We start from the raw sequence: 8,304 nt of genomic DNA, 5'->3' as shown, positions 1-8,304 counted from the left end.
TTCTGCGTTTAAGCTTTAGAAGAAGTAAGGTAGATATATCAGGAGACTTGTTCGTAGTTGAATGCTCTTGATAGTTGATTGCTACTAAAATACAATCAAATGTGAGTATTACCATCGGTACAATTCGACATGGCCATTACATACGACGCCACGGCGTGTAGAATAATCATTCAGATGGCGGTAGAAAAACGCCAAAAGCCAAATTCCACGTGTTGAGGATATATTTTTTCTTTTCTGAAATCGCAGTAGCAAAAAATCAGTGTGGTGCTAGATTAGTATAGATGTGTGTCAAAGGAGGGAAAAGAAAATGCTTATTTTTTTTGCGGGTGAAAGAAAATGCTTATTGATAGCTAGCTCATGGAGTGGGTAGAACAAATAAAGGATATGGTGGCGACCGCAACGCGAATGGATGGTCAAAGGCGACGTCGCGATCCATGCGATCTGTATCTCATCTCATGGCGTAGATACCTCTCTTATTCTGCTCTGCCCTTTTCAGATTTTTCAGCCGTCCAATCAATTAGGGATGAGGTCGATCGATAGCTACGTACGTAGTACAACAAGCGAGTGACCACGGTCGGTGTATATATACAATATACGTACTTGCGTGAGCATAATATAATTATAAATTCCTCATGTTCGAGAGTAGCCTCCTCCCCAAGCAAAGTTAGGGTTCCTTTGCCTTCTGTCGGCGGCGCCGCCGGTCTGCCTTGTTTCCGGTGGCCTTAGGACTATGGCGCCACGGTGAATCCTGGCCCTTGCCGGCAGGAGGGCTTCGTTTCTAGACGTTTCTTCAAGTTTTGTTATGGTTTGTTTCCTGCTCAGGAAGACAAGGCAGCGGCGGCGCCCTGAAGATGGAATAAGGTCTTCCCCGCCTAGCCCCCGTTTTGGTGGTGTGTCTAGCATCGTCGGTAGGCGTGTGGAGATTGGATCCTTCAGATCTACGCTCGTCGTCGGTGGCGGTTGCTGTTCTGCTGCGCTGGTCCTATGGGGCCGCACGACGACTTTTCGACTGTCTACTATAACAAGTTTTGCCCGGCTCCGACGAGGGAGGGGCGCTGATGGCGGCGCGCCTTCGACTCGTTTCAGTGTTTGTAGTCGTCGTTAGGTGGTCTATGGACCTTTATGTAATTTTTATTATTCCTGATGTTCGTTGTATTGCCATGATTAAGGAATAGATTAAAAGTTTTCTCGCAAAAAATATAATTATAAATTCGTAACATTGTAGGTGGTGGAGTACAACGTTGCACATCACGATGGATGGCTGGATGCTCCACTTGTCTTGTTCCCCGCGCCACATAAAGGGCGTGTCGTGAAAAAAAAGTGATGATGGGATGATGACAGAAATACAACTGCCATAAAAAAGATACACTCCTACGCTACTACAATGACAAACAAAAACCAAAAAAAACACTGCTATAATGGGAAAGAGGGACCAACGGTGGACGTATCTTCTAATTATCTAAGCTCCGACGAAATAATGACATAGGAGAGCTCCAATGTGTCTTTTTTTTTTTGAAATTGGGTTTGTTTTGTGAGCGAAAGATGATGCGGACATATGGACCTATGCTCAATCAGTCGTTTCGTGTCAGTCTCCCCGCAACTCATGCAGTCGTGGTTGTCGTCCCTCCTCCTCCCCACCTCTCTCCTTACCCCACTCACTACAATCTTGTGCCCATTTGAGCCATTGTTACCGCCCCTCCTCCTCAACGCCTCATGAGCACCTTTCCCTCCCCTTTTTGAGCAGTGACGACTAGTGGTATTGGAGGTGGCAGCTCTGGCGATAGGGAAAGATATCCTACGGTGGCCCGGCTCGCGTGCTGGAGACGAAGGGTCGAATCTGGAAGGGATGCTGATGCGGGACGCCACTGAAACGATCTTTCACGGTGCCAAAGAACTCAAAAGGAGGAGCAACTTTCTCTCTCAAGTGGCAATGAACAAGAGGAAATACTCATAAATATATTGCAGCGGGTGACTAGCTTGGTTTACAAGGACGCAACTCAAACCATGAAACTTGCAAACCTATGTAGAATCACAAGAGGGAACCACAAGGATCCTATATGAATTGAGAATAGGCCCTCCAATCCACACACACTAGCTAACACTCAAGGATACTTGTGCTCACAGCACAACACAACCTAACCAGCTTCTACAAACATAAACTCAAAATCACAAGAGGGGAGTACTTATACTAGAAGCACCTACTAGTTAGGTGTGAAAACAACTCAAAGTGAAGGGCAAATTCGTGAATCCCAAGCTGTAGCACGAGCAAACTTGTTGAGCCTTGCGCCATAATTAATTTCTGGACAGCTTGCATGGGAACTTGCGTAACTTTTGACTCAAGACCTTAAATGATGCACCGTTTGCTTTAATGAAAGCTGACTTCAAAGACCAATTTTTCCGGCCTCTAAAACGTGCTAGACCCTTCTAGAATTACTACCTCTGTCCTGGTTTATAAGTCCCTTTTGTATTTTCTGCCAAATTTTGACTAGAGAAGTAAATAACAAAATATTAATGCATGTCATAAAAAATTATATCATTGGATTCATATTTGAGCATACTTTTTAATTATATTATTTTTTATGATATGCATTAACATTTGGTTTGTTAAATTTAAGGTCAAAATTTGGCGCGGGATACAAAAGGGACTAATAAACTAGGACATAGGTAGTAATTAGATTTAGGTGGGAAGTTGCAGCTGGGAATCTGATGTGTTATTTCCTCCAAAATAGGCACCGAAAGCTTCCCAAGTACTACGTCCGTCCGGGATTACTAGTCCGGCCGACCGAATCCGCAGGACCAAGGCAAAACAAACGCGCATGCAAACTCCTCGATTCACGTTGTTACTCCCTTTCCTAAATATAAGTCTTTGTAAAGATTTTACTATGGACCACATATGGATGTATGTAGATGCATTTTAAAATGTAGATTCATTCATTTTGCTCCGTATGTAGTCCACAGTGAAATATCTACAAAGACTTAATATTTAGAAACGGAGGGAGTATTAATTACTGCATGCATCTGCTGGCTTCTGCGCATATCCCTTGCATTGGCTCGCTTCACGCATGCAGCGAGCAGAGTACTAGGCCCGAGACAAATGCGTGCATGCAGCCAGCCTCCTTCGCATGCAGCATCTGGAAATTAATTTCCTTTAATTAGTGGAACAACAACCGAGAGAAGCGGCCTAGTAAAAAGGACGCGGCCGTGCTGCTAAACGGCCTTGTAAACCCGTACGGAGGTAGTAAGGGTCTGTTCGGGGATCCACCAGCTCCTCAAAATACACGGAGCTGGGGAGTACCGTTTCGGCCGCTCTGAATTTTCTAGCGGCAGCTCCGTCCGCTCCGGGAGCGGGGGTGCGGAGCGGAGGGCCTCCGAACAGCCCCTAAGATACTGGTTTTTGCTCATGTCTTCCTTTGACTGCTCTAATGGTTTAACATTTATGCTAGCATGACATGAACCTATCTCTTTGATGCCTTGGTCATGATCCGGTCTGGTCCACATCAGATGCCATGAAGGTCGACGTGTACTAATGTGAGTATAATTGATTGAAAATTAGAGCATACTCTCGCCGTTACACAGCAGGATGGTTGGATACTCACTGAAGTTGTGTGGTGCTTTGTTGACTGGATGTAATTTCTGGTTTCTTTGGGTCCTTTGAACTGCCGTTGATACTTTATAATTGATTTGGAGGGCCTTTTCGCAGTAAAAATAAAAGAAAAAGAATACGGTCTTCGTTTCAGGGCGAGAGTTGGAGATACGGTGTACGCTAAAGAATGTGTTTAAGTGGCCGGAGCAGCCACGGCCGGCCGAGATCGGGTGAGGAGAACCTGGACTGGGCTGGACTGCTGCGCGTCCTCCTCCGGATCCTCTGTGACAGCTCTCCCTGCCCGTAGAAGTAGCACCGGCATTTCCAAAATCGACTGTATTCCATGATATGATTTAATTGACTTATTAATTGGAAATAAAATGATGTGAGTACAGTTGTTGCACAGTAAGTACGTACGTAGTACTCCCTCCTTTCTGGTTTATATGGCTTATCTTAAAATTTTAGTTTTTCCATTTTATAAGGCTCAATTTGGTTGTTTCCCATCACATGTTCAGATTTCAAGGTGCATTAAATCATTGCATACAAGTATTGAGAGAAAATTGACCAATGCATGTACTTTATGCATGCATGTATTGCAATTAATGCATTAATAAACATAATTTTTTAAGAAAAACAAAAGCATTAATTAGATGCTTTTGCAAACTACAAAAAGTATTCCACCACTCACTATCTACCTTGATTGGTGAGATTTTTGAATTGAGCCTTATAAACCGAAAAAGAATGAGTACTACTCCTGCTCAGGATGGCCGGGCTAGATTGGACCAAGAGGCAGCAGAGTGGTCACTCGCTCGCTGGTCAGCTCGGCTCCGCTCGGCTCAGCTCAGGTTCGGTTCATCTCCCCTGGCACTGGCTGCCCATTGTACGGATGGCTATTGTATTGGCCTCGTAGTACCACCGCTCCAGTACCAGTAGTACACGGCCCCATGAACGCGTCCGTGCCTTCATTCCAGCCCTCGTGCCGTCACCATCAAATTCCATTTTCGATTTCCATTTATTAATTTAGATTTTATTAATAAAACTGAAATTATTAACCAAGTGGCATATGATAATGCAAATAAAAGAAATATAACCAGGCACCGTCGATGCCGAAAAGAAAGAGACATTTTTTTTCTATCCAGAAACCAAATCCCACAATATTTTCCGTTTCTGTTCTGAAACTGGAGTAGCAACAAATCAATGTGGTGCTAGTACTATACAGTACTCCCTCCGTCCGAAAATACTTGTCGGATGAATGGATGTATCTAGACGCAATTTAGTCCTATATACACTCATTTTCATCCATTTCTCCGACAAGTATTTCGGGACGGAGGGAGTAGTATATTAGACGCGTTTCAAAGAGAAAAAGTAAATGGTCATTGATAGCTAGCTCATGAAGTAGCTAGAACAATGGTGATGGTCAAAGGCGACGTCGCGATCCATGCGATCTGTATCTCATCCTCCCCGTTTAGCTCACAGCTGGTGGCTCATGGCGTAGACACCTCTCTTATTCTGCTCTTCACTTTCCAGATTTTCCAGCCGTCCAATCAATTAGGGATGTGGCCGATCGATGGCTACGTACGTAACAGGAGAGTGACCACGGTCGACGTATATATATACGTACTTGTGTGAGAATAATATAATCGTAAATATAGTAGGTGTGGACGTGTGGAGTGTAATCTCAACGTTGCACAGCAGGATGGATGGATTCATGGATGGATGGCTAGATGCTCCGTTTGTCTTGTTCGCCGCGCCAAGTAAAAGGCGCGTTGAGAAAAAAAAAGTGGTTATCAAAAAGATACATACATTCCTACACTGCTAAAATGGGGAAGAAAATACCCAAAAAAGAACTACACTACTATAATGGGAAAGAGGGACGGTTTAGATTCTCTGAAGCGATGTATCAAGAATAGCTATTACGGAAAAGAATCGTGTGTGAAATAAACGGCAGCTATGGTTTTGAAGATCGCCGTACTCGGAAACGCTTCGTGTGTGAAATAAACGGCAGCTACGGTTTTGAAAATCGCTGTAATCGGAAGCCGCACCATTTTTTGCCGAGCCTAAAAAGACTTTTTGGGAGGGATTTTTTTTAAAAAAAAATACGAACAGAATGCTTAACAAAAAAAAGGGGGAGATGTCTAAGCCCAGGTTCGAACTGAGGACCTTTAGTGTGTGAGACTAACGTGATAACCAACTACACCACCCAGACATCCATGTCGAAGCTTCAGAAGTAGAGTAGATATATCAGGAGACTTCGTAGCTAACTAATATAAGAGCGTTTAGATAACTAAAGTAGTGATCTAAACGTTTTTATATTAGTTTACAGAGGAAGTACTTACCAAATATCGGTACAATTCGACATGGCCATACAAACCTGAGAAAAACATACCCCTATATATGAATTTTGAGATTAGGCTTTGCCAATCAGACTATGGGGAAAGAGAAGCCGGTCAACTGGCTGGCACCAGTAGCAGTGGCAGCGGTGCTGTTGTTGCATTCTAGACCAGGCATGCGATTGCGATGCAATGGGAGCACAAAACTGCAACCAATTTGATGCTACTGCAATTTGCCCAAATTCCATGCAATGACAAGCTTTTCTTTTCTCGAAAACTGCATGCCCAATTCATCCAATATAATGACAGCTGCTAACTTGATCGCCAGGCTTCTGCATTGATCGCTGATTGAGCTCTGCATGGTTATCGTTGAAATCCTGATCCGCCATTTTGTTCGCCCTTCTTGTCCCTGCACGAACATCCCCATCCTATCCTCTCGCGGATCCTCTGCGACGGCGACACTCTGCCTCTATGATTTCTCTGTCCCTCTCTCCCAGCCCGTAGAAGTAGATCGGATCGGACCAAGAGGCAGCAGAGTGGTCACTCACTCGCTGATGATCAGCTCGGGTCAGGTTCAGTTCATCTCCCCTGGCCCTGGCTGCCTCTTGGACGATGACTGTTATATTGGTCAAGCCAAAAGAGAGATTTTTTTACTCAAAATCGAAAATCCATGTACTCCCTCCGTTTCTTTTTCCTCCGCATATAAGATTTGGTCAAAGTCAAACTACACAAAGTTTGAGCAAATTTACATAAAAAAATATGAACATCTACAGTACTAAAACTATATAGTATGAAAATATGTTTCATGGTGCATCTGAATATATTGATTTCATATTGTGAACGTTTATATTTTTTAATATAAAATTAGTCAAACTCTATAATGCTTGACTTTGACTAAACCTTATATGCGGACTAAAAAAACGGAGGAAGTACTAAAGAAAACTTTCTTTTTTGAAGCCGTTGTGGCAACCAGCAACACAATAGTCGTGGTGACTGCCGAGGCCATCTCCAACTGTGGAGTAGGTAGCTGGAATGGTCAAAGGCGACGTCGCGATCCATGCAATCTCCACCGATCGATATCACCCTCCTGTTACCAATTCATTTGTCTCCTCCTTCTAATGTAAGTACTCCATCCGTCCTTAAATATTTGTTTTTTTTAGGATTTCAAATAGACTATCACATACGGATATATATAGACATATTTTAAAGAGTAGATTCATTCATTTTGTTTCGTATGTAGTTACTTGTTGGAATCTCTAGAAAGACAAATATATTTTTTTTGAACGGTCACCGGGGGGGAGAGGTTCCCCACCTGAATATATTGCTCAAAGTGGCCAAAATTCCAAGTGTTTGATCCAGTTTATAAGGAAAACCGGATCGAAAACCTTAACAGGTTGACCCCGTTTATAAGGGAAACCAGGCCGAAAAACCACACAGGGCGGAAAGATTACATAGGGTGAGAGCATATGGACGCCCCGAAGAAGGCACTACCTAGCCAGCAAGCCAAGAGACCACCATCATAAAAGTCGAGTGGAAGTGGTGTGTCATCGAGGAAACACAACACCAACACTAAACAACTATCCTAACGCACCACACCTGTGTGCATACCAACCCCTTGGCACAACAGAGGAGCAGAACCAATCAACGAGTGACCCATTACGAACCTTAACTGGAAACTCCGCCACAGCAAGCCGACATGATTAGCAAGGTGGGGAGGCATCGTTGCGTCGTTGTTGAGCAAAGATGAACCGAGATAGCACGAAGAGCACGAAGCTCACCAAAACGGACGACGGGCATGAGAGGGTCTTGAGCTAGCAGAGCAGAGGATGACCAACCCCCAAGGGCAACGGAGGATGAATGGCGGCAAGGAGCTCCCTAGTGACGCCTTCAAGAAGGTGGACGACATCCGAGGATGACGCCGTCACAGAGCTTTCGCCTGGAGCATAACCGGTTAAATTCCTAGAGGGCAGAGCCGAGAGCTGCGAATCCGGACCGAGAGACAGGAATGGCACATGAGCCACGCCCCCAAGAGGGTAAGCGACGCTGGAGTAGCGCCGCCGTGGTCAGCTGACAAGGTCAGCGGGGATTTCTCCCGTAGCACATCCGTGGTCAGCTGACAAGGTCAGCGGGGATTTCTCCCGTAGCACATCCGTCAATGGTGGGCCGCCATCCAAGTGGAGTCGAAGGGCGACAGAGGACAGGACCGAGACCGACATATGAGGCGGATGGTGAACCAAGGAAGGACAAGTGGAGCAGGCCGCCGGTGAGGAGGGTGGAGACGAGGTGGGGCGGCGTCGGAGGTGGACAGAGGGCCGGGGCACCAGAGTGGATGTTCTTCCCGGCAGGGACTGGCGGCGGCGGGGACGGGGAGGGCGAGCGGGGTGGAGGCGC

The 8,304-nt window shown here is 45.2% G+C and overlaps 1 non-coding gene across 1 annotated transcript; it reads right to left on the bottom strand.

The window, feature by feature from the left end:
- Positions 1 to 5,715: 5,715 nt before the first annotated feature.
- TRNAV-CAC lies at positions 5,716 to 5,789 on the bottom strand. Its single transcript has one exon. It is a non-coding gene; the product is annotated as a tRNA-Val (tRNA).
- Between the last annotated feature and the right edge of the window lie 2,515 nt (positions 5,790 to 8,304).

This window comes from Triticum dicoccoides, chromosome 6B, assembly GCF_002162155.2.
Source record: "Triticum dicoccoides isolate Atlit2015 ecotype Zavitan chromosome 6B, WEW_v2.0, whole genome shotgun sequence".
NCBI classification, from domain to species: domain Eukaryota; kingdom Viridiplantae; phylum Streptophyta; class Magnoliopsida; order Poales; family Poaceae; genus Triticum; species Triticum dicoccoides.
Note: the sequence above shows the minus strand (reverse complement) of the source record. Positions and strands in the feature narration are given on the sequence as shown.